Raw genomic sequence first — 27,266 nt, forward strand, 5'->3', positions numbered from 1 at the left:
GTGGTGCCCGTGGGTCCTCACTACAGGTTAGCTGTTGTTATTATTACTGCCATTGTTGTTGCTGCTGCTGCTGAATGAATAAAAGACCAAATAAATAAAAGAGAATGCTGGGCATAGTTCTCTCCCGGCCAGAGCAAACGTGCCGGTCTTACAGTCCATGTTAAGTCTTCCTTTCTCCAGGGCTGGGACAGAGGGTGTAATGGGCTGCTACTCGCCGAGGGCAGGTCTGCTTCTCCTGCTGGGCTGGGAGCCTCCGAGAGGACAGGGCCTGGGCCACCTCAGTCACCCTGTGTTCCCAGCCCTGCCCAGCATGGGGGAGGGGGACACAGCTCAAAGTGTGGCGAAGTGAAGAGACGCTGCTGCCTTTACTCAGCTGGGCCCCGCCAGTGCTCAGAGCCCCCAGGGAGACCAGGCGGCTCCTGTGGCAGCCCCCGGCTCAGGTGTCTCCTCCCCTCCTGGCCAGGCACAACAGGGCACAGACACAAAGGGCACTGTTGGTACCCCTCACCCCCCAGAGACACCCAGGGTGGGGATGAATGCCACAACAAACCTGAGTGTGGGGGAGCCCACAGGGACTCGGGCAATCAGATTAGACTTCATTCATTCCTCCCTGAGGCAGGGCAGGAAGGAGGCAGTGGGTACAGGCAGAAAAGAGGCTCTGGAGGCCTCCCAGGTCTCCGGAACCCAAACCCTCTCCTGCCATGCAACTCCTTGCTACACACACATGCATGCACACACATGCACACACGCACATGCACATACATGCACGCGCACACGCATGCACACATACACACACACACGCATGCACGCTCCCTAGACATAGAAACACATGAAGATGCTCCACGGCGACAGGCTGTCTGCAGAGACCATGACACAGACATGCAGCGTGGACATCCAGCCACACAACCAGATACACAGGAACACACAGTGGTCGCACAGAAACTGCCTGAGCAGCCAGACAGTGGCAGCCACCCCAACCACACACCAGCAGGGTCTATACAGGAGCCTGGGTGTGGGGACATCCCACCCTGAGCCTCAGAGCCCACCTCTGGGATATGGGCCCCCAGAGCAAGCTGGAGGGAACAGGGAGGCATCAGTAGGAGAACATGGGGTAAGCAGTTTTAAAGAAGTGGCCTGGCTCAGAGGAAGCTCTTAGCATGGAAGGGCCAGGACACTGGGGCAGCCCACGGCTGGGTCCCCGAAGAAACCACAGATACAGGACCCCTCCACAAATACTGTAAAGACCCACACACACCCCAGAGATGGAGACTCTCCCAAAAGAGACCCACAGACATATACCAATGACACACACAACACAGACTTGGGCCACCACCTAGAAACATAGGCACACGCGTACACAATTCCACGGACGCTCCATAACTGCCAGACTTCCTACAAAGGTGGGCCCAGGACCCCAAACACACACCGCGGAACACTTCCCAAGACACAGACCACACAGCCTACACACCCTAGACCCACAGACAGTAGGTAAGGTAATGAGACCCCACGACAGACCCAGGCACACCCACGGCCAACTCCAGGGTCACCAGAGTGACCCAGGGAGGCACAGCCCCCAAGAACTACCCCCATGCAAACCAGACCCCAGGAATTCACTGCCATTGAGACGCTCAGGGACCTGCACTGAGACATACGATAAGCCCAGCACAGGCACCTGCCACCATGAAAATATGTTGGAAACACAGCGACCCTGCCTCTGGCCCCAAGAAAGGTGTGGCCCCTCGCACACATGCTCAAGCTGGCTCAGGTGGCAAGGTGGCAGGACTGCCCTCCCCACACCCAGTGCAGCTCTCCTGCCTGAGGCCAGGGCCAGCTCACCTCTACCATCCTCTTCCCTTGGTCCTGGGCCACCCTCAGTGAGACAGAGAGACCTTCCAGCTGGGAGAGCAGGGAGCAGGCATCAAGGGGCTCCCCTGGCCCTCGACACGGGTGCCCACTAAGGAGACTTGGCTGGGTTCTGCACCCCAACCTCCCTGGCAGCGAGTGGTGACGCAGCCCTGCCCTGGCAGGAGTTCTGGCAGAAGTTGAGCTGGCTGTGGCTCCAGCCCACGGGAGGGGGGAGGGGAAAGGGAAAGAGAGAAAGAGGCGGGGCAGAGCCTGGGTCACATGACCACAACTGCCCCAGCAGAGGGAGGGGCTAGGCAGGGCCAGAGGAACAGGGGACCCCAACCACAGCCCTTGCTTTAGCCAGTCCCCACTAGCACACACACACCCCTACCTTGCTCCTCATGCCAGGCTATGGAGCCATCAGGTTTGAAACCACCACCCAGGCTGAGGGGGAGGACAGAGGAGGGTGGCTGGAGATGGGGGGCTTGCTGTACCCCTCACTCCTCCCACTCCCAGGCTGTGAGTCTAAGAGCTTGGGGAGGCCGCAGCAAAAGGGACCTCTCCCCCTCTGGCCCCTCACTCACCCATGAGGACGAACCCGAGACTTGCAGCCTAACCAGGAGGGGAAGATCAAGATCACGGTCACCCCCCATCGCCATCTCTAGGTGTGAGACTAGGACTAGGATGGCGGGAATGGGGAGAAAGGGTGGGGAGCGCTGGGACTTCTGTGTGCCATGCTCTTCTGTCATGCCAAGATGCAACTGAGTCTTCTGACAATTAAGTGTCCTGTGTTTACAGAGAACTTACTTTGGGCCAGGCCCTTCTCTTAGTATCGACGGGCATTAAGTCATTTTACCTTATTGCTGTCCTAAATGGACAGGCACTTCATCAGGCCCATTTACAACAAAGGAAACTGAGGCTCAGAGAGGTTGAGTGACTTGTCCAAGGCCCCTGGCAGGGAGGTCAGGTGCCAACCTTCCAAGGCAGGCCATCTGTCCCAGTGCCTGTGCCCTGAACCAACTTCTCTGAGCAGCAGGCTGGCTGCTCAGAACCCCCATTCCTAAACAGGAGAAAAAGAGCTCCGAGAGGGGGGAATTGAGAAGGGGCTGTGCTAGCCCTGCCTCACACCGCCTCCCCACTTCAGATCTCACTTCCTCTGAGGGTCCTTCCCTATCCCAGGTCAGAGTTCCTGGTGTGAAGTTAGTTTCTTTCTGCCATAGAGGACTCAGTGGGCAGGGGTTAGGCTGCCTGATTCATCCCTATGCACCCTCCGGGCCCTACCTCAGGCACCTACTCCTGCAGGAAGCCTTCCCTGACACCCCAAGCTGACCCTCCAGGCTGTCACTGTCTCTGATCTGTTGCCTCCACTGGTTCACACATGTGCTGAGCTCCTAGCACACCAGGCAGGCCTGTTGGAGGTCCTGAGAACTCAGTAACAAACTAGAAAAAGTTCCCTGCCTGGGGACTGACACTGAGTGGGCCCGCTCCGCCACTGGAGGGTCCTTTGAGTGGCAGGGACTGGGTTAGCGCAGGTGGCAGTGAGCCCAGTGAGAGCAGTGATTAAGTGGCCCAGGCGGGGAGAAGGACAGACACCTGTGTCCTTCCCATTCCCCCACCTTGACTGTTCCTGCAGCAGCCAACTCCCCCAGGACTTTCCCACTCAGACCAGGAGGGCTGTACTGGCTCTGAGGGCCTGGAAACCCCTCTACACGTCTCCTGTCTCTCACCTGCCCACCAGGCCGGGGGCTTCGAGCAGGGCCTGCACTGGGCCCAGGGCCACAGCAGGGCAGGTAGGGGACGCCAGAAGTCCCAGATCCCAGGCCACCCCTCCCCCACTAGGGTGGAGCACCTGTCAGGCACCCGCCCAGAGAGCAGCCAAGTGGGGCGGGCTCCCCTAACCTCCCCAAACCGGACAGGCTGGTTTGTGCTCTGGTGGGGGAGGCGGTCAGGGATCGGGCAGTTCTGGACAGCCAAGGAAAACGAGGTCCCAAGGGAAGGAGTGGGGGAGGGGGCACCCTGCCCCCAGAAGTCTCTTTGGGAACGGGGTTCTCCTGGAGATAGGCTTCAGGGGCCGGGAGAGGTCGTCCAAGAGCCTCTCACACCGGAATAGATCTTTATTATAAAACTTTTAAACACAGCCCCAAATAGAGACTAAACCAGCGAACTCCCCTGAAATCCACCACTCAGATTCTCGACTATTAACATCCGGCCACATTTGGGCTTCCTCTCTCCCTTCTTTCCTTGCCTTCTCCCTGTCTCAGTGTGTCTCATCAGAGGGGGAAGTGTCGGGATGGCCGTTCCTGCCCTGCCCAGCTCGGCCCTGGAGGAGGACACTGTCTCCTAGAGTTTCCTTTTTTTCCTTTCCAAGAGAGCCTACCCATGCACATGTGTGTGGGTGCACACACATGCTTACGCGCGTTTTCAAAACCCCTAAATGACAGTGCACGACACAGACGACTCTGCACCTTGCTTTTCCCAAGAACATTTCTTGGCCCTCCTGTGCTGCTGGCACCCGGAGGAGTTTGGCAGCATCCAGCACAGGTAAAGACGCACACCTGGGACCTGGCAAGCACTCCCCTGGGTACCTACCGAGCAAAATGCGGCCCTTGGGCCCTGGGGACACGTGTGGGAAGGTTCATGCAGCACAGTTTGAATTGGCCAGAGACTGGAAACAAAACAAATGCTCATCGATGGGAAACGGATAATAAATTATGATCTATTGGCTCCATGGAACAATACACAACAGTGACAATGAACGACCACAGCTACCGTGTTAAACAAAAGAAGTGAAATATAACGCGTCCTAGGAGATTTTTCTGAAAAAGTTCAAAACCAGACAAACCTAAGTATGCTGTGTAGGGGTGCATACGGATGTAAAACCAGAGAGAAAAGCAAGGCAGTGACTGCTTCAAAGGCCAAGGGAGGGAGGGTCTGGAGGGGGCTTCTATGCGGCTGGCACCAGCTGATTCTTCATTGGGGGGCTGCTCCGTGGACCTTCCCTTTGTAGTAATTAGTTACGCTACACATTTACGTTTGGTGTGCTTTCCAGCATGTACACTAACAATTTATATTATTTTAAAATTTCATTACATTTATGTATTTACACATATATATTATTTATGGTCAACTATTTTATTTATATTTATTTTTATATTTATTAATAATTTCAATAAATATAATTTATAATTTATATTACAAATATAATTAATACAATTAATATAATTTTAAAGACCAATATAGACAGTATATGTCTTAGTGATCTTTCCATGCCTTGATCTCTGCAAAGTGCAGCCCTGCGTGGAAGGGCTGAGGTGCCTTGAGCCAGGCCCCAGGGGGCCAGGGTGGTGGTTTTCAGCCTCTGGCTCTGACAAGCAGCGCAGCAATCATAACCATGTGCAGACGTCATTTCACAGGTGTGCCAGCGTGCCTGTGGGCCAAATGCCTAGCAGTGGAACTGTCAGGCAAAGCTCAGCACCCCCAAGCTTCCCGGTGTGAGGGCCCACAGCCAGGGGGCTATCAAACTCTCTGACCCTTGCCAGTCCGACGGGTGAAGCCCGGCCCCTGTCGGCCTAGTTTTCCTCTGCATCGTTCTGCTTAGTAGGAGGCACATCCTTTCATCGTTGTAAAAGCCACCAGAATTCCTTTTCTGCTAAGTGTCTCTTCAGTCATAGGCTATTTTCCTGTGGGGTCAGGGAGACCATTGCAAACCCAATGTCCCTTACCTGCTCAAAGCTTACTAGGGCCTCCACAGCGAAAGCCACCTCCTCCCCAGGGCCCCCAGGCTCTTGCCACTTCTCGGCCTCATTCCCTCACACTCCCGTCCCCTAGTCCTTGGCTCCAGGAGCACGCAATTTCCTTGCCACATTCATGGATTCCATCAAAAGAAATCCAATGAGTATTCACCATGTGCCACCCAGGCTGGGGGTGAGGGTGAGGGTGAGGGTGGGTACAGCATGGTCCTTGCCCTGCGGGGCTTAGAGTGAAGGATTACACAAATGAAAAGTGAAATTCAGCCAAGACGCGCTGGCTGGAAGGAGAAGGATGTGGTGGAGCCAGGCCACAGGCAAGCGGGGCGGGTGGGGGGGTACCATGGTTCCCCCAAAATAAGACCCAGCCAGACCATCAGCTCTAACGCGTCTTTTGGAGCAAAAATTAATATAAGACCCGGTCTTATTTTACTATAAGACCCGGTCTTGTATACTATACTATACTATAAATATAATACCAGATCTTATATTAATTTTTGCTCCAAAAGACGCATTAGAGCTGATGGTCCACCTAGGTCTTATTTTCGGGGAAACAAGGTAGGTGCCAAGGACAGGTCTGCATTTGAAAAATGAAACTCTGGCTGCCTTGTCTGTGGAGGATGGGACCAAAGGGGCCTGAGTGGGTGTGGGGACAAGTGACAAGACTGCAGTACTGCTCCAGGCAACTGACGAAGGCAGCCGGAAACACTGGACATGGAGAGTGGGGGACAGACCAGAGCTATGTCTGCCAAGAAAAACAACACTTATTGATGAGTCAGATATGGGGGCTGAGGACGAGGCAGGTGCCAAAGGGTAACTTTGAAACTGGGTAAATCACAGCGCCATTTTCCACACAAGGGAGCCGGAGCGGAGCTCCAAAAACGCCAGGTCCCAGGCCCTAGAGTAGCTGAAATTTGAAAAAGATGAATAAAGTGGGAGGGCTCACTGTCTCCAACACTAAGTCCTACTAGATAACTGCAGTCGTCAGGACAGTGTGGATAAACACACCCATCAGTGACCGGAAGACAAAACCCAGAAACACACCCACACAAATATACCCAACTGGTTTCTAAAACATCGATTTTTTAAAACTAGTCATAGGGATGTCAAGTAAAGCATAGGGAATATAATCAATAATATGGGGATAACTATGTATCGTGCCAGGTGGGTACTAGACTAGTCAGGGGGATCACTAGGAAAAAAATAAACGAAATTGATTTTTTTTTCATTGTGGTAAAATATACATAATATTTATCACTCTAACCATTTGTAAAGTGTATACCTCAGTGGCATTACGTACATTCACAATGTTGTGTAACCGTCCTCGCTGTCTATATCCAAAACTTTTTCATCATCTCCAATAAAAATCCTATACCCACTGAGCAGTAGCTCCCCATTTCCCCTACCCTCAGCCCCTGGTAACTTCTAGTCCACTTTCTGTCTCCATGAATGTGTCTATCCTAGGGACCTCATATAAGTAGAATCTTACAATCCTTCTCTTGTGTTTGGCTCATTTCACTAAGCATAATGTTTTCAAGGTCCATCTGTATGGTAGCATATATCAAAATTTCCTTCCTTTTTATGGCTGAATAATATCCCAGTGTGTGTATATATCACCTTTTGTTTATCCACTTATCTTTATTAATAGACACTAGGGTTGTTTCTGCCTTTTAGCTACTGTAAATAATGCAGCTATGAACACTGGTGTACAAATAAGTGTCCAAGTTTCTGCTTTCAATCCTTTTGGATACACACCTCGGCATGGACCTGTTGGGTCGTATGGTAGGTCCATATTTAAACTTCTGAGAAACGACTACACTGTTTTCCACAGCAGTGCACCATTTTACATTCCCACCAGCAATGCACGAGGGTTCCAATCTCCCCACATCGTCACCAATTACTTATTTTCCAATTTTTGTGCTAATAGCCATCCTGGTAGGTGTGAAGTAGTATCTCATTATGGTAACTTACTTTTGACAAACAAGCATAAACAATTCAATGAAGACAGCATTTTTAACAAACGGTGCTAGAACTGGAGATCCATATGGAAAAAAAACAACCACCTTGATCCAAACTCACACTTTGTACAAACATTAACTCATTATGGATTATAGACTTAAACGTAAAATGTAAAACTATAAAACTTTTAGAAAACACATTTTCGGGATCTAGGGCTAGATCCCGAAGCACGAAGTTCTTAGAGTTGATACCAAAAACATGATCCATAAAAGGAAAGATTAATAAAGTACACCTAATCAAAAATAAAAACTTTTGTTCTGAAAAAGCCCATGTAAGGAGGATAAAAAGCTACAGACTAGGAGAAAATATTTACACACTGCATATCTGACAAGGGACTAGTATCTAGAAGAGATAAAGAACTCTCAAAACTTAACAGTAAAAAAACCAAACAATCCAATTAGAAAATGGACAGAAGACACCAAGAGACATTTCACCAAAGAGGATGCACAGATGGCAGATAAGCACCTGAAAACATGCTCAACATCATTAGCCATTAGAGGAATGCAAATTAAAGCCATAATGAGTTATCATTACACACCTAGTAGAGCAACCAAAGTAAAAAACAGTGACAATGCCAAATGCTGGTGAGGATGCCGAGAAACTAGATCACTCACATATTGCTGGTGGGAATGTAAGATGGTACAGCCACTCTGGAAAACAGTGTGACAGTTTCTTTAAACATGCAACTACTGCACTGCCCAGCAACTGCACTTCTGCGTAACTGAGAAAAACAAAAATTTATGTTCACACAAAAACCTGTGCGTGGCTGTTTATGGCCGCTTTATTTGGAGCAGCCCCAAACTGGTAACAACCCAGAAGTCCTTCAATAGGTGAAGGGTTAAACAAACCACGGTACACCCACACCATGGCATACTGCTCAGCGATAAAAAGGAATAAACTATTGATACACCCAACAAGCTTGATGACTCTCCAGAGAATATGCTGAGTGAAAAAAAGTCAATCCCAAAAGGTTACACACAGTATATTTCCATTTATATAACATTCTTGAAATAACAGAATTATAAAAATGGGGAACAGACAGATGAGTGGTTGCCAGGAGTTAGGGAAGGGGAGGGAATATGGTTATAAAAAGGCATTATGAGGGAGAGTTGTGATGGAATGTTCTGTATCTTGATTGTATCAATGTTAACTTCCTGCTTGTGGTCCTGTACTAACTATAATTTTGCGAGATGTTTCCACTGGGGAAACTGGATATAGGGTACAGGGGCTCTCTCTGAATTATTTCTTAAAACTGCATGTCAATCTGTAATTATCTCAAACATTTTAATTAAAAATAGTAATTTATTTAAAATGCCAGACCCTTTCCCACCTTTTAGCCTTTGAATATGCTGTTCGCTCTCCTTGGAACACCCTTCCACACACTAACTTCTGCTCCTTTTACAGCCCGTAGCTCAGATGTGTCTTCCTCCAGGAAGCCCTCCCTGATTTCCAAGGGTAGAGCTGGAGCCTCCCACAAACCTCTGGACTTCCAACCTCTGGACCACCATAGCCGTGACGCTCTGGCCTGTGCTTTCCCCAAGGTCACTCTGGGTTGTCACTGCCTGGTGCTGTGTCAGTCTCGTTCACTGAACTGCCAAGTTCCATGAGGGCAAGGCTTTGGGCTATCAGGTCACCAGCCTGTGCCAGGCATCAGCTAGCACAGGACTGGACTCAGAGGAGGCACACAGTGAATATCTACAAAATGAATGCGTGAATGACAATAATGCAATAATACTGACAGCTAGCACTCAGGAAGAGGTTTCTATGCGCCAGCTCTCTTTTGCACCCTAGAGGGCATCTCTACGAAAGGCTAGATGAGATCACTAAACAGGGCCCTTACGGGAAGCAGAGGGGCAGAGGGGGGCAGGGGAAAAGAAGAGACTCTCTCACCTGCAGCCCCAAATCCATTCCCACGTGGAGGGGTGTCTCGCCTCTCTCCAGGGAAGGCCCCTCCATGGTACAGACGGACCCCAGATGGTAACTCGAGCCCCTTCCCTACCTTACAGGTGCTTAGGGAAGGCCCCTTACATGTCGAGAGCCTGTAACTGAGTCCCATTTGGTGACCTGCGAGGCCAGCAGTACCCTCCATGGACAGGAAATGCCCACTTTCCTTTGAGGCAGTGGTTTCCAAACGCAGCTGGGGCAGGGGCTTCGGGCCTGGGGCAGAAGAGCCCCAGAGCACCCTCCTGAGGCACGGGCAGGGCAGGCTGTTTTCACCTGGAGGGTGGGGGCGGGGGATGCCCCGGCCCCCACTGGGAGCACCCTATGGGCATGGGACTTCATTTATCCACCTGGAGAAACCTCAAGAGCAAAATATTGAGAGCAAGCCAAGTGCTGGCAGCCTGGGACCATTTACATACAGTGTAAAAGCCTGTAGGGGAGCCAAGGAGGGACCACAGTGGGGCCCCTGGGTACCTGGGCATTTTAAACATGGCAGGAGTGTTTTCTCTGAGCTGGGCAGTGGGCCCAAGGGGGCTCATCAGGTGAGTCTCTATTCTCTTGGGCCACCTGACACCTTTTGTAATGCACAAAAAAGGGGCAATAATTAACCAAAGAAAACAGGGTTGAATTGATTTACTAATGTTAGAAAGAGCACGTGAAGGAGGTAGCTTTTGGGGTGCTGGTGATGTTTGTCTTGATCTGGTGCTTGTTAGAGGGGTGTCTGCTTTATCCTCATTGATTACACTAAACACGGAGGTCTGAAACACTTTTCTATGCACGTCATATTTCACACTCCTGTGCAGGAAACACCAGTGATAGCAATTCTGACAGCTGGAAGCTTCATCTACACATGCATGTGTTCTCGCTCTCGCTCTCTCTCTCTCTCTCTCTCTCTCTCTCTCTCACACACACACACACACACACACACACACACACACACACACACACACACACACACCCCAAGGCTGTAACGGCTACTGTAATCAGAGCAGCAGTCCTCCTTGGACCTTGTAGCTCTTGGCCTGCTTCCTGCAGGGAAGACAAAGGCCTGGACACAGCTGGCCCCAGAGCCCTCCGCCTCGGTTACAACCCAGGTCTCCCCACACCCCAGCGCTCTCAGGGCGTGCATGAATCCCATTCCCCAGGGGCCCATTTGGGCCACGGAACACACCCATCTATAGCCCCTGCCCCGGCCTGCCCTGGGGCACCACAGCTGGTTACACAGAGTGGAAGGAGTTACTTAGGATTTAGTAAAGCGTCCCCATGGCAGGGACAGCCCCTCGCTGGCTCCTGTGTACCCTGTGCTGGAGACACAGGATGGCAGTGAGGCCAGCGATGAAGCGTTGTGTGCGGGCAGCAGGCTTAGTGCAGGACAAGGCCGTGAGCAGGGGCTCTAACGCCCCCACACTGCAGAGAGGAAGGTGAGGCTCAGAGACGGGAGGTGCTGGCCCGAGGTCACGAGGGGAATCAGTGCCAGGATTCCACGGCAGGGCTAGCCCGGGACAAAGTCCACTCACTTAACCATGTTCATTCTCGCATTCATTCACACACTCGACAGTTCTTTATTATGCACTCAATGTGTGCCAGGCACCGTGTTAGACACTGGGGACATGGGAGTGAAGAAGACAGTCCCTACTTGGAGCTGACATTCCAGTGGGGGAGATAAGACGATAAACAAGTAAACAAAAAAGTACCAGTAGGAGAGGGGACAGAGAGTACAGTCAGGGAGGTCTGAGGCGGTGGCACGTGAGCAATCGCAGAGGGAAGTGAGGGAGCCATGTGGGGGATCGAGGGAAGAGCGCTGAGGGTAGAGGAAACAGCCACTGCAAAAGCCGGAGGACTGGAGCCCTCCTGGTTCATTCCAGGATACGCACAGAAGCCAGCGTGGCAGGGAGGGAAGGGGCAGGAGCACAGCTGAGGTCAGAGAGACCTACACTGAGTGCAGACCAGCCGCTCTGGAGCACACATCCCGCTCCATGCCCTGTACTGCAGGGCCGGTCGCTAAGAACTGACCACAGCCCTCCCAGGGAGGTACAGTCCTATCACGTTATGGAGGAGGAAGCCGGCAGGGGATGGGAAAGCTTCCCAGGGTGGCCCAGCTGGCCAAGGGCAGGGCCAGGGCAGGAGTCCAACTCTGGCCCTAAAGCTTAACCACCAGGCCAGGCTGAAGGGAGCAGAGTTGAAGGTGGGGGTGGGGGTGGGGTGGGGTCAGGAATGGCTCTCAGCGGGGGCCCTACAATCCTAGCAAAGCGAGGCTCACAAAGCTGTGCGTTTATGGCAATGGCTCACTGGAAGCTGGGGGCGAACGCTCAGCCCTCTGCTCCCAGTAGTTCCTGAACTTCAGTCTTTCAGGTCCCCCCTGCCCCACTCTGCTGTATCCGGGTACCAGCCCTACTCGGAGCAACTGAAGAATTGTTTTTAATCTACTCACTTTTGTTAAAACATAATTAAATGTATTTCCAAAGTCAGCCCAACACTACCGTTGACCTGGTGCTCATAGACAGCGCCACCAACAAAAGAAAGAGAACCAACAGCACTGAGCCACCAGACCTAAGCCCCAACTTCCAGGAAGTACAGGGGACAGAGGAACACATTAGACGACACCACTAGATATACCAGCCAGATCTAGACTGGAAAACTCTAGAGGACAAAACCCCGGGTCTCTGATAGAGAAACAACCCAGACCACAAACACACGGTAGACCCAAAGGAGGAAAGCTCATGGACTAGGGAAGATGTCAGGGGCCTGCAACCAAATGCGAAACGCAGACCTGACTGCACTGCACATCCAAGAGCCCAACTGGAAAACGGATGACAGGCAACTGGGGAACTGTGAGGATAGGAAGGCATTACTGTGTCTTTCTTCCTGTGACAATGGTATTACAGCTATTTGTTTTTAAAGATTCCTTCTCTCTTATAGAAGGAAAATCTGAAATATTTATAGCTAAAGTATGTGACATTTTTGAATTGCTTCAAAATAATCTGGGAGGTGGAGGTGGGGTGCAGATGAAAAAGCTTGGTCACGACAGGTAACTACTGAAGCCAGCAGTGGGAAGGCGGGGAGGGCGTTACACCATCCTTCTGAGTATATGTGAATATTTCCGTAATACAAAGGTTTTAAACATTTTGCACAAGGAAATTGTGACTTAGTCATCATAGCAAAGAATTATGGATCGGTGTCCTGCCTGAATCTTAACTACGAAATCCCAACATGTCCCCTGCCTCCAGTAACTGTGCAGTAATCAGCAACAGTCACCACAAGGACAGTCGTGGCAGCCCTCCGCTGCGCCTCACACACACAGCTGCCTCCCTCACCCACCCAGCTACCCTGGGGGGCAGCAAGACGCCTCCTACTCCAGGCGGAACCAACGCAGAGCTCTCTGGGGCTCCGGGCCTGGCCAGAGGGTCCCAGAGGAAGCTCTGCTGGAACCAGGAGGGGCCCAGGGAGAAGCTGGGGGCCCGAGCCCTTGGCTGGGCATGGGAGCACTGGGCTCTCCCTCATTCCCATCAGGTAAGACTCCTGCAATGCAATGACCACATCTTCGCATAAACCTTTGCTGAAATTAAACCATTGGCCACTCCTGAAATGGTAATGGCAACAGATGACAATACCAGATTTTTGGACCCACGGAGGGGGCGTGGGGTTCACAGGATGTGTCAGGGTCCACCCACCTGAACAGTCATCCCGCAAGGTTGCAAGGCCGGCCCCAGGACTCCTGACCTCAGTGGGACGGGGGCCCTCCCCCCACTGCAGGTGGCAGGAGCTGTGAGGGAGGCTGGTTGGCAGTGACATCAGCATCCTTCCTGTCCTTGTCCTGGGCCTGTAGAAACCATCTCCTTTCTGTGCCTTCAGCAGGATCCTGGCTCTAAACAGGGAAGTCTGGGAAGCTTTTGTGGGGGGGTGGGGAGAAGGGAAGCAGAAAAGAGGCGGGAAAGGTGGCAAGGGTGTGTATGTGGTAAAACGGGGGAGAGATGCTGCTGCCCAGAAAGGGGAAGGCAGGACAATGACAGCACGCACGCACGCGCGGCCAGGCACGGAGGCGCGCTCTCTGGGCCTCAGGTGCTCGTCTGTAACATGGGCGGAATAGTCGTATCTTCCCATAGTGTGGCTGAGGGTGACATGACTTCATCACACCATGTCAGAAGCCTTATAAAGGGCCCCAAACATCGCAAAAGCGAATACATGTTTGCTGTCCTTTCTGCAGGCCAGTGGCTCTCATCCCAGCTCAGTCACACTACAGTCACCCAGGAAGCTTTAAAACAAAACCCAATGCTCACGTCCCACAGCCAGAGATTCGGATTCAAAACGGTCTGGACTTGTGCCCCCGTATCAACATCCCACCAGATTACTTTAAGGTGCAGCCAGGGGTCAGCATGGGATTGGGGGTCGGGGGAGGCTGGACACAGTCCCAGGCCTGAGCCCCTGGAGCGGGGGTGGGTGTAAAACAAAACAGACTAATGAAGCATGCAGCCCAGGGGGAGGGGAGGGGAGGAGGGCAGGGTTAGTGCCCAGGAGGCCCCTCTCTGCCGCCCACCCTCCCCCACCTTGGGACATAGGGAGTCTGGGGCCTGTTACGGAATGCAAGGAATGAAGCCAGGCCTGGCACGGCCATCTCCGGGTCCCCTCCCCCTTCACAATCTTCCAGGCGCCCATCCTCAGTCAGGTCTAGTCCAGCCAGCCCCCTTCCCTGGGAAGAACTCGGCCACCGCACGCACCGTCCTCCCAGCCTGAACGCTTACTCCCAGCCTCACCGGGGAGCGCCAGTCCTGAACCACTTCTCTTGGTTCCCCTGCAATTCAAAAGGTGGACCACAGGGCCCAGCCCAGGCACCCCCTTCAGGATGCACTTATCAGCGGTGGAATGAGTTACCCTGACAGCGGGCAAGGGGCGGGCAGAGCTTATCACCTGCTCTGGACCTGCTCCCGCTGGGGGGGCAGCCTGAGAAGGCTTCCCAGAGGTGGTGACCTTCAGGCCAAGACCCAAAGAACAAATGAAGTGAGAGCACTAAACAAAGGCCAGCCAGACTGAAGTGCAGCCAGCAAGCAGAAAGGGGCAGGGCCTTGGGGACCCAGGGAGGGCCTGGATCCTGGCCTCCACCTGGGCAGCAGGAGCCATGGGAGGATTAGAAGCGGGAAGGGACCCGCTCTAAGCTCAACTGCACCTGCTGCCTCCAGCTCCTCTCTCACAGGCTCTGAGAAGCCCAGCTGGCCCACTGCAGGGTGCCAGGGTATCCTCAGCCCTGCCACCCCCGCGGGGTAGAGCTGGGCCCTGAATCCTTCCGCCACGCTGTGAGGAGACCCCAGCAGAGCTGTTTCCCGCATCCCTGAGCCTATTCCCCAATAATTAAACCGTAAGCTGATTAGTCAAGGAAAACCTTTAATTAGCCCTTGAAATCATTCAGGAAAATTACAACCTCCTCTGTGGGCGCCCTGCCCGCCCTCTGCCAGGGCCCAGGGGTGGTGCCAGGGGAAGCAGGGGAGGGAGAGGTGGACGCAGCTGATGCTGTGGGAGCCTTGTCTAGCGCAGCCCAACCTAGGAAGCGAGGCGCCCCCTCCCATGTCACAAAGCACCTCGGAATAAGTCCAACAAGAGGTGGGCAAGGACTGCACTGGAAAACTATGACACTTTTCTGACATCAGAAAAGACATAAATCTGAGAGACAGACTACGCTCATGGACTGGAAGACTTGATGTCATGTCTGTGTATGTGACAGATGTTTGTCTAGTATTTAAACAAAATTACAAAAAGCCAAGAATGGCCAAGATTCTCTAGAAGAAGAACAAGTGGGAGAGCTCGGTCTCCCAAGATCAAGACTTATATTATAACTATAGAAATGAGGCCAGTGCAGTATCGCTGCGGGAATCGACAAACAGCAAGGGAAAGGAAGAGAGCTTCCAGAAACAGACCCATTTACGCAGAGACGTGATTTATGATCAGGACGGCAGTGGAGAAAAGGTGATCTGTTTTTAATAAACAGGGATCCAGGTGGAAAATGTAAAGCTGGAGGCCTACCACCCCGACACACACACCCTAATTCCAGAATGCAGACAGAATAAATGTGAAAAGCAGAACCATAAAACTATAAAGGAATGAGTGACACATGTGACTACATGAAAATTAAGCACTTTTGTTGATCAAACGACAATTAAAAAAAGTAAAAAGGCAAGCTGCAGACTGGGAAAAGATAGTGTAACATCTTAGAAACAAAGGTTCTCCTCTAGAATCTAGGAGTTAACTCAAAGAAATAAAAAGAAACACGCAGACAGCCCAAGGGAAAAACAGGCCCGACGTGAGTGGACACTTCACAGAAGAGGAGCTGCAGATGCCTGAGGAGCGCGTGGAGAGCCGCTCCACCTGACTGAACACCAGGGAAATGCAAATTAGCACCAGGAAGAGATGCCACCACATCTGCTCAGCACCAGCTGGCAGGACGGGCCAGGCACACATCACTGGTGTCACCCTCACCCTCCTCCTCTGGGAACTGGGTCAGATGGTCGTAGCCACCTCCTGGGATTCCAGGAAGGATCGGGCAGAAGCATGGCAGTGCCGTGCGGGGCACTGGGCCTGGCATGCACAGACCCTCAGTTAGTTTTTCCTGTTAATCAGCCTAAGGAATAGGACTCCCCAGGCCCAAGGTTGTTTCAGGCCTTCTCCAGGACACCCAGAGTAGCCTCAGTTCTAGAGGAAGAAACTGAGCCATGGAGAGGCCGCGTGGCTGTCAAGACTCAGATCCAACCACCAGGAGAACGGGCACTGATGCCAGTCTTTCAACTCCGCCAGTGGCCCCGCCGCTCCCGCCTGGACCTCTCAAGGCAGCTCCCTCGGCCTGGGTGTCCGTACTCTCCTCCTCCCTGAGCTAACTCTGGTTCATTCTGCAAGTGCCATTTCCTCCCCGGGAAGCCTGCCCTGTACTCCTCACCCAGGGTGGATCCCCCATCCTATGTTCTGGCAATAACACTCACCACTTACTACAGCTCATTCATTCATTCATTCATTCATTCAGTCAGTCAGTCAGTCACTCAATCCACCAGTGTTTACTGAGCAACTACTACACATCACACTCCAATGACACAACGAAGGGACACAGTAAGCAACCTCCCACGAAGCTAAGTTGGGGGAAGGTGGGGACAAGTAACTAACAGACCCACAAATCATAATGTGACATAAGTAGCGATGATGAGTGCTACAAAGAAAGTCAAGCAGGGGAAGGTGGGGAGAGAGAGGGCCAGGTTACAGCGGGAGCAGCATGAACAAAGGACCTGAGGCAGGACCCAGCCTGGACTTTTCTAGGAATGGTAGGGCAAGAGAGGCAAGAAAGCGAGCAGGACAGCTGGGCCAAGATCTCATGGGGCTTTGGAGGCTTTTCCAGAGAGAGGTGAAGCCACAGGAAGGTCCCCAGCAGGAAGGGTGGTGATCTGACCCAGGCTCCCTCTGGCTTCGTGTGGGGGCCGTGCTGGAGGGGGAGTGGGAGGCCACGGCAGTAGTACAGGCTGGAGATGAGGGTGGTTTGAACTGAGGGTGATGATGAAAAGGGGTGAAAGGCACCAGGTTCTATTCTGAAGATAGAGCAACAGGCTGTCCTGACCGCGTGGAAGAGGACGAGAGGAGTCAGGATGACACCAGGTCCTTGGCTCAGTCAGGAGGATGGATGGGATGTCCACTGATGAGACAGGGTCACTGGGGGATGACGGGGGCGAAAACACCTGCCTCTGTGCCACTCTCTGGTCAAGGTCTGTGTCCCCTGCTCAGTGAGGGAGCCTGCTGTGCTCACCTCTGGGTCCTGTGGCCCCAGCACAGGGTTTATCAAGGAATAAGCACTTGACTCCTATTGGGAGGATGGATAAGAGCTGGCATGGATGGAACACGGGGAGGAGAAACTAACGCGAGGGACTCATCTCAATGGTAACCAGCACGTCCATGTGACTTTTGCAGAAGAACAGAACACCGTTAAACAGGGCAATGAAAAAGTTTGACAGACCAAGTGTTGGTGAGCAGGTGGTGCAGCTGCTGGGCGTGTACACAGGGGCAACCACTCTGGAAAGCTGCATGGTGGGGCCACTACAGGTGACGAGACCCCACCCTCTGACCCGAGGAATGCAATGCCCCCTGCACACATTCCCTGCAGAAATGCGTGCACACACGCCCAGGGGGCATGTCCAAAGAGGACGTCCACACCTGCACAGCAGGAGACAAAAGTAAGTTATGGTCTGTTCACCCCCTAGCACACTACACAGCAGTGCGGGTGAGTGAATGGCTGAGCACGCACGACATGCGGGCGGACCTCACAGACGGAGGATAAAAGAAAGCAGACGCAAACGAGGCCATCGGAGGATCCCATTTATGGGAAGCTCAAAACGGGCAAGGTGGCATTTTAAGGGCTGCACTCCTGGTAAGAACTACCAGGAAAAGCAGGGACATGGTGACCTTCAAGTTCAGGGGCGTGATCACTATTGGGGTTGTGAACAACAGGGTGATGGGGGCTTCCAGGACGCTGCGTTCTGTCTTCACCTTGGTGTAGTGACGTGTCTGTTCACCTTCTCATTGTCTGTCAAACTGATATGTGCGTTTACGTATCTCTCTCTCTCTCTATGTATGTATATATATACATATATATATATATATATATATGGTCTGACAATTAAGTTTGCAAACTTGTTGGAACGATGTTGCTAACCTTTTTTGATATCAGAGGGGTTATTTGTACCAACTGAACAGTTAACCAAGTGTACTATTTGGAAGTGCTGAAAAGGCTGCGTGAAAAAGTTAGACGACCTTAACTTTTTGCCAACAATTCATGGCTCTTGCATCACAACAATGCACCAGCTCACACGGCACTGTCTGTGAGGGAGTTTTAAGCCAGTAAACAAATAACTGTATCGGAACACCCTCCCTACTCACCTGATCTGGCCCCCAATGACTTCTTTCTTTACCCAAAGATAAAGGAAATATTGAAAGGAAGACATTTTGATGACATTCAGGACAGCAAAGGTAATACGACGACAGCTCTGATGGCCATTCCAGAAAAAGAGTTCCAAAATCGCTTTGAAGGGTGGATTAGGTGCTGGTATCATTCATAGCTTCCCAAGGGGAGTACCTGGAAGGTGACCGTAATGATATTCCGCAATGACATATGTAGTACTTTTTCTAGTATGAGGTTGCAAACCTATTAATAATTGTCCGACCTCGTGTGTGTGTGTATGTATATGTATATGTGTGTATATATGTATATATATATGTGTGTGTGTATATATATATGTATATATACATACACAGTGTATCAGAATCAAGTAACCTGGGCCAGACTGCTGTGGAAGTGTGTGGGGAAAGTGTGGGGGACAGTGTGGGGGAAGGGAGGATGGGGCTGAGGCCCCTGGGGGCAGCAGAGGAGTGGTTCCTAGGGAGAGAGGGGGCAGAGCTCCCTCGGGGGCCTCACCTTAGAGACATATACAGAAGAGCCCTGCCCTCCCACAATGTCCTACTTTCTCCCCATTCCCAGCACTGCCGCAAAGGGGAGGACAGAGGGGAGAGGAGGGTGGGGAGGAGGCCCAGGACAGCAGGCCACTTCCCGTCGTCTGGGAGTGGCTGAAACCAGACTGGGGAAGCCAGCCGAAACCTCAGCACAATGCTGCTTTATCAGGAGTTTCCAGGCTGGGGCACCTGGGGGGAAGCAGGGAGGGCACCGGAGGGAGGCCCTATGTGGTGACCCTGCCTGGTGCTCCCGTCAAGGTGTTCCCCTCCAAAGCTCCGCTGCAGCCTGCCTGCAATGAGGACATGATAGAGGGGGAGACGAGAGCAAGCCTCCTAATCCCTCTGGCTTAGTGAAGGGGGTGGCAGAGGTGGCGTGCCATAGTGCTTGGAGCCAGACCGACAGAGAGCAGCCTGGGGCCAAATCCCAGTCCTGCTGGCTCTGTGATTGCAGGCAAGTCTCCCAGGTTCTCAATTTCCTCCCCTGTGAAAAGGGGAATAATAGCAACACATCTTGGGGGTGCTGAGAACATCCAACAAGTTAATTCACAGAAAGCACTCAGAACACTGCCCGTTAATACTAATCAAACAGAGTAATACTCTAAGTACTAATACTACAGCTAACAGTCTTTGAGCACTTACTATACAATTTGCATGATTATGTTTTTATAACCTCAAGACAAGCCTATGAAGAAGTACCATTAACACCCCCATTTCACAGATGAGGATACCAAGACACAGAGAGATGAAGTGACTTGTCTGGGATCACACAGCCAGTGGCAAAGCTGGCTTCAGAGTCCGTGCCCTCCACCTCCGCTGTGTTAGACAGGATAAGAGCTCCAGATTGGAGCCAGGCAGGCCTGGGCTTCGTTCCTGGATCTTCTACTTACTTGCTGTGGGGCTGCCAACCTGTGCCTCAGTTTCCCTTTGTCAGGGAAAGTAAAAATATCACGAATGGACAGCTCCCAGAAAAGGAAGCTCAGAGAGCTTTCAACACAAACATGTTCTACTTTACTCATATTAACACGAGAGCCGGGGCCGGCCCGGTGGCGCAGGCGGTTACAGCTCCGTGCTCCTAACTCTGAAGGCTGCTGGTTCGATTCCCACATGGGCCAGTGGGCTCTCAACCACAAGGTTGCCAGTTCAGTTCCTCGAGTCCTACAAGGGACGGTGGGCTGCGCCCCCTACAACTATAAACGGCAACTGGACCAGGAGCTGAGCTGCGCCCTTCACAGCTAAGACTGAAAGGACAACAACTTGACTTGGAAAAAAGCCCTGGAAGTACACACTGTTCCCCAATAAAGTCCTGTTCCCCTCCCGCCCCCCCCCAAAAAAAAAAGAAACAGAGCCACAGTGATGACCATTTGGCACCTGGCACCTACCTGACTGGCAAAGGTGAAAGTGTCAGATGACACGTCCACACGGCCAGCATGTGAGGAAACCCTGGTGCCATCGGACAGTGGGATTGGGGGGTGTAAGTGGGCACACGTCCTCAGGCAGGCTGGAACAGCACCGGCAGAGCTACGGGGGCACATAGCTCAGACCCCCACCCACCTCCAGAGGTGAATCCACAGCTGTGCTCACAGGTGTGTGCAGCCCTGTTCTGAGGGAGAGAGCGGAAGGGCCTGCACAGTCATCTGCGAGGATGTGAGGGTGTGTGCTGCTACGGAACATGACACAGCCACAGCGAACACGAGGAAGCACTCTGTGTCCTGACACAGAACTTAAGAATGAAAAATGCAAGGGGGCAGAACAGAATACAAACATGGGAAGTCGGCTCGATTTAAAGTAAAAACAAAGGGGGGAGAACATGTGCAGGAACAAACATCACAAGAAAAAGAAGAAACTGGAAGGGGACCGCCAGCTGGAGGGGGAAAGACATGTCCTTGTCATCGTATACCCCTTTGTGCTGTGTGCAGTGACTGTTTAGGAGAATAGGTAACACATGCACACGGAGCAAAAATGGGCAAGTAAAAGGCAGGAAAAGAGAAATGAGGCTAATAGCACGTCCTCCTCAGGGTCTGTGGGAGGTGCCACCATGATGACGGCCACAAAGCACACATCAGGTGCCCGGTATGCCAGGAGCTGGGGTTAGTGCACCATCACTAGAGGCTGGAGCAGGCGAAGAGGAGGCTGTAGCCCAGAGGGGGACACTTACCACCCAGAGGGGGACACTTACCACGTAAGCACTTTACAGCCTGATCTCCTCCAATCCTCCCAAAAGCCCATTTAACAGGTGACCAACAACATTCTCTTCCCAAGGGGCCCCCAGTTGGGGTGGGGGAGTGGGGAGGCGGTTAGGCTGAGGAACGTGTGTGGCTTGTATGGCCCTGGCAGGTAAGTTGCCATTGCCCAAGGTCGGCAGCAGATCACCTCACACCCTGGCGAAGGTCAGGGCAGAACCAAAGGGCCCGCCCCAGGAGACAGGCTGTAGTGAATGGTGGTTTCGGTCACATCCGCCACAGCTGGCTCCTCTGAGACTTGGGAAAACTCCCTTTCTGACCCTCCTTCCCCCTACCCCCACCGCCAACCTTCCTGTGGGCCAAGGCAGCTAGCACACAATAAGCCCTAGCCCTACATGGGTGGCTGCGTCGGGAAGGTCCCATTTCCCTGGCTGACTTGGAAGGAGACTGCTTCCTGCTGGCAGCTTCTGTGGCCGCCCGGCTCCCGGGTCAGGTAATGGGAGAAACAGCTGCTGGGGACACCCCGAGAGGCGTCTGGCCAGGAAGTCTGCTTCACAGTGAGCCAGCAGGACAAGGAGCGGTGAGGCGGGGGACAAAAACGGGAAGGGGGTTGTGGGGGGCCTGAGGGAGGTAGGGACCCAGTGCCCAGAAACTACCCAGGTTGAACAGGCCCCCAAGGAGCTTCTATATATAGAGCGGCCTGGGTAAGAACCAACTGGACAGGAAATGGCCTTGTCTTATCAAAACCAATTCCAAATCACTGGAGGGCAACTGCAACAAACAGTGATTCTGGAGCCCAAAGCATGGTGTTCAAGTCCCGCCTCTGCCTCCTGTATGCTGTGTGACCTTAGGCAAGTCATGTACTTCTCTGGGTCTCGGTTTCCTCTTCTCTAAAATGGGGATAACAGTTACGTACCTTGTATTATAGGCTGTGAAGATCAAATGAGTTAATGTGAGTGAAGTACGCACTCGTAATCTTGGTCAGCACACAGGACCCCCATCACTGCTACCCTCGTCCTACCACCCTCTGTGGACAATCACAGCCATCTCCCCTCGGGTCCCCCTGCAGCTGCCCCTGATTTGTTCCCCACCTGGCAGCCTGAGCAATCTTTATGAAAGAAAACCAGACACTGCCTACACATAAAGTGAAATCTGCTCCTCCCCCCGCAGCCTAAAACCCTCTGCTGCATCTGCCACATCTCTCCGCTCCCTGACCTCATTTCCTACTCTGCCACACTGGCCTCCTTGATGGCACCCGACCATCCCAAACTCATTCGGCCCTCAGGGCCTTTGTACTTTCTGTACCCACTACCTGTCCCATTCTTTCTGGCTCCTTATTAGGCCTGGCTCACTCTCATCGAGCAGTTGTCTCCTTCTCCAGAAAGTCCTCACTGACTCCCCAGGGGGGACTGGCACCCTGTCTGGATTCCTACCATCCCTGTGCCTCCCCTCCCCCACCCTGATCACTCTGGGCTGTTGGTAACCCCTGGGACCAATGGTCAGACACACAAGAGGGCAACAGGCTTTGCCCATCCCTTTCTAAGCATCACCTCCTTCTTCCCCGCCTCCTCCCGGAGGAGGTTCCATCAGTAGAGTTTCCTTTTCCAACTTTCAGCCCTGGGCGAAGTCCCCCAAGGAGAGTTGAGTCAAAGTTGCAGTCACTGTCCTGGATGCCCTAGAGGGCAAAGGTGTAAGCCCTCTGGTGCTTGGCAAGGGTCAGGCCCAACTAAGCCTGTCATGTGAACCATCTTCCCAACTGTCCCCCATCAGCATGGGGGGCCATGAAACCTACCATCTCATGGCTGAGTCAATCGTTTCATTAAAGGCCACAAACTTGCCCAAAGTAGATGTGGAAAGAAAGGAACCCTCAAGCCCTGTTGGGGAGCACATTGGTACAAGTGTTTAGGAGAGCAACTTGGAAGGTCCAGTCCAAGAAAGACTGGCCATAGTATACAAGGAAACATCTTCTGGAAGGTTCACTGAAATGCTGTTTGTTACAGTCCCAATAGGAAACCACCTGAAGAGTCACCAAAAGGTAAACAGACATCTCCTGTGTGGCACAATCACAAACAAATACACACTCAATAGCAAGGAAAACGAATGACCTGCCCTAGACTGACACCCATCCACACGGAAACATATTCAAAGCCTAATGCTGAGCGGACGCAGCAGGCTGTTTACCATGATTCCAGTTACATGATCTATAAAACTGTAACACAGGGGTGGTCAAGCCGGGCCAGCATGACAACCTCGTACTGATGCTGCCCCCCCAGGCCAAGTGAATCCGAGTCAGACTCTCCCTGGTGGGCCTGGGCAACAGCGCCTGTGCCAGCTCTCCAGGTGACTGCACTGTGCAGCAACGTGCGCTGGGACTGAGCTATTGCTCTAGCGTTTGTGAACAGTCAGGGACAGCAAAAGTATGGAAGCCCGCAGAGGGACGCTGGACGCCAAATCCAGTAGAGAGGCTACCACTGGCAGGGGGGCTGGGAGGAGTGGGCCGAGGAGTGGGGCCTTTAACTGTATCCACCATGACTTCTGTCACAGGCCTGATGCTGGAGGCGTAGGTGTTTTATTACATTGAAGCTCAACTTCTTTCCCTAGTCTAAAATGTATCATAAGGAACAAGTTGGCAAGTAAGAAATCTCTTGCCCAAGGTCCCCTGGCTGGTAACTGACAGGGCAGGGACCTGAATGTGGGTCTTCAATGCCAAAGCCTCACCCTTCCTTCTCTGTGCCGAGTCCTGAGATGCTAAATGAGCTGGCACCGCAAGGGCCCGCGCCTCCCAAGGCTGCCTGGTGGGTGTGCTCACTCAGCAGCCCTGCCAGAGCCAGGGAGTGGGATGGCTGCCAGAGAAAGCCAGGAGGCAGGTGGAAAGCGGTCCCTCCACCATCTCTGAGGCCCTCCCCAGATAGCAGGAGAAGCATCAAGACTAGTGCATACACAGTATCTTCTGCGTGTCAGGCCTCGGGCCAAGCGCTTTACACTGTGTATCGTCAAAGCGATTCTATGAGGTAGCCACTATCATTATGCCCATTTTGCAGAAGAGGAAACTAAGGCCCAGAAAAGTTAAGCCACCTGCCCAGTCACACAGCCTGTGAGTGATGGAGCAGGGTGTGAACCAGGCATCCTTGCTCCAACATCTGCTCTCTGTACTACTCACAGCTCCACAGACATAGGCCAGTACTTGTCTGCCTCTGCTCCACTGCCCTGCCCAGGCCAAGCACCCTAGGGATCTCACATAGGCGACACATGGCCTACAAGCCCCCAACTCTGCACCTGTCCCCTGACGTCCACTCACACGCAGGCCTTTCCTTCTGCCTGGTGAGCCCTTTCCCATCCCTCCTACTCATCCTTTAGAGCTTGCCCACGGACACAGTTGCCAGCCCAGGTTGTGGGCCCAGGGTCTGGGCAGTCTTCTGGCTCTGAGAACATGTCCTTGCAGGCTACGTCCCCGCTGGTAGAGATGCAGCTATGTGTCACCAGTCTGGGTCCCGTATGCTCCCACCAAGGGGCCCTGAGAGCCCCCAGAGGCCAGGGGCTCTGTGTGTCTTGTCCACTGCTGCAGTCCCAGCACCCGGCGCAGTGCCCAACATACAACCCACCAGCCAGGCAGTGTGGGGACTCAGGGGGGGGAACAACATGGAGAAATTACTGCTCCAACGAGGGGCCCACATTCTCATGGGGGAAGCAGGCAACAGCAATAAAAGGACAAAGTGAGGGCTGTGGAGAAAACAACTGTGAGAGAAAGAGTGTCTGAGGGCAGGGAGAGCTGGGTGGTCCAGGCTGGGCTGTGAGTGACACTGAGTGGGAGGGGGCAGGGTGGGGAAAGGATTCCAGGCACAGTGAACAGCAAGGTCAAAGACCTGGAGGGAAGCATAAGCTTACAGAGTTGAAGAGCAGCAAAGAGGCCCGTATGGTTGGACGGAGGCAAAGGGATGAGGAGAGCAGAAGGAAATGCGGTGCGAGCTATTGAGGACCGTGATGAGAGCCTGGGGTTTTACGTCCAGAGAACACCCAACTTTGTACAGGGCACCACCCAAGGCCTCCCTCCTCAGCCAGAAGCGCAGCAGACTCACTTGGACTCATCCACACACAAACATGGGATGGCCCATGGGAACCTCTCCTCCCAGATCACACCCTTCCATGGGGGCCAAACAGACAATCTGTTCCCGGTCAGGGAGTGGCCCGGCCTTGCCCAGCCCCTGCTTCCAGAAGCAGACCTTCACACGACGAGGGCTAGGAGCTCTGGAGTTGAGATGCAGTTTGGAATCTGCCTCTGTCACTTAGCAGAAGCTCTGTGAGCCTTACTTTGTTGTCTGAAAGGGGGTCTGTGTAGTCCCCACTTCACAAGATTGTAGTATAAGAAGACACACAGGGCAATGAGCACAGTATTTGCTCTCGTTAACTGTTAACCGATTCTGTCATTATCGGAGAGGCAGTAGAGTACAGACCTCTGGGCCCAACTCCAGAGTTCGAATCCCAGCTAGACAACTCCCTCATCAGATGACCCCCAAGTCCCTTAACCTCTTAATAATGGCAGCAACCACACAAGGTTGTAGTAAAAATTCAACATGTAAAGCGTTTAGAACAGGGCATGACACAGTAGTAAGTGGTTTATCAGTGTTTGCTATTATTTTCATTATTTGTGGGAGGGGAGCGCCCCTTCCCCCACCGGGTAGCACTTTTGACCTCTCTCTTGAATGTCCTGCCCCTCCTCCCAGCAATATGTCCCAGTTGGGTTTTAACTTTTGACCCTTTGGAACATCATCTGTCCCTCCGTCAGATTCTGATCTTTGCGCCCTTTGGCCACGTCCCACCTTGGATCCCACAAGAGGCCCCCCCAACCTAAATCTCATTCATCTGCTCCGCTGGCTGCTGCCTTAACCGTCCAACCCACCACGTCCCTGATTGTGACCTCTGACCATGGGAGGTGCACCCTTCCCTCAAATTATTAATTTTGATTCCCCTTTTCGGACACTCTCTTCGACCACCCCCACCCCCGAAAGCGCCCCCACTTCAAATTTCGAACTTGGCGCTCCCCTTGGCCACGCCCCCTTTGCCAATTTGACCTCTGACCTCTAAACCTACCTTCCCCTCAGCGTTGACCCCCACCCCCGACGCGACCCTTCCCACCAAAATGAACTTTGACCTCCAGCGGCCCCGCCCCCTACTTGCGTAAACGCTTTCCCACCGCCATCGCCTGGCCCACCCCAATCCCCCGGCCAGACCGCTTATCATACCGGCTTGGCGCCGCAGTCGCTCGCGGCCTAGCTGCTTGGCCCGAAACTCTGCACCCTCACGCCGCCCTCAGTTCTCTTGCGCTGCCGCCACCGCGGCCACTGCCGCCGCCATGTTGAAACCCCAACGAACATCCGGGGCTTTCCCCCTTCGCCGCCCACCAGTCCCCATAGCAACGGGGCTGACCGGGCTGGGGGCAGGGCCCGTTCAGGGGAGGAGCTGGACGCCTGGCAGCGTCCGCTCCAGCCTCTGATTGGTGCAGATTGTCCAATCGAGTCCTTCGGGCAGAAAATGCCAAGCGGGGATTGGGAAATTTGGAAAGGTAAGGGGGAGACTGGCTCCCATCCCATTCAGGTCCTTAAAGGGGAAACAACTATTCTCCTGTAACAGTTTTTCCCACCTTCTCCCGAAAGGAATTACGGGGTGGAAGGTGGTAGTGGGCAATAATGGCCAGAAACAGTTCTTAAGCACTGTCCAAGTGTCAGACGCACGTCCAACTGCTTACTCACTATAACTCAATTGTACACCCTTTTTACAGGAAAAAAAACTGAGGCTCAGAAAGGCGAACTAGCTGGTTTGGGATCACAGCACAAATAGTGTTTTGGACGATGGTCTGTCAGCCTGTTTGAATCCGGCAACTTAACCTCGAACCAAGACACTATTTGATCGTAATCGTTTTTGTAAGATTTTTAAAAAGCAATTTGTAAAATATATATATGGGGGCGAAAAAAACCCCAACACATCGAAAACGATAAACTAAACTCGAATAACCTCTTCTATGATTTCATTCACAGGGCTCCAGCCACCTTGCTCTTCCAGATAAATATCA

The 27,266-nt window shown here is 52.7% G+C and overlaps 1 protein-coding gene across 4 annotated transcripts in view; it reads right to left on the reverse strand.

Moving 5' to 3' along the window:
* The window catches only part of PAK4 (p21 (RAC1) activated kinase 4), a 44,912-nt gene extending 18,309 nt beyond the window's left edge, over positions 1-26,603 (reverse strand). Inside the window, exon 1 of one of the 4 annotated variants that reach the window (XM_019751473.3) lies at positions 26,440-26,603. The gene's annotated coding sequence lies outside the window, so the exon portion shown is untranslated. Of the gene's footprint in view, positions 1-1,836; positions 2,043-18,449; positions 18,601-20,398; positions 20,610-26,439 lie in introns of those variants that run through there. The other 3 variants (XM_019751476.3, XM_074314352.2, XM_019751474.3) reach the window with 3 other exon arrangements.
* Positions 26,604-27,266: the final 663 nt, after the last annotated feature.

This window comes from Rhinolophus sinicus, chromosome 8 (assembly GCF_057876585.1).
Source record: "Rhinolophus sinicus isolate RSI-liver-muscle chromosome 8, RSI-T2T, whole genome shotgun sequence".
Lineage (NCBI taxonomy): Eukaryota > Metazoa > Chordata > Mammalia > Chiroptera > Rhinolophidae > Rhinolophus > Rhinolophus sinicus.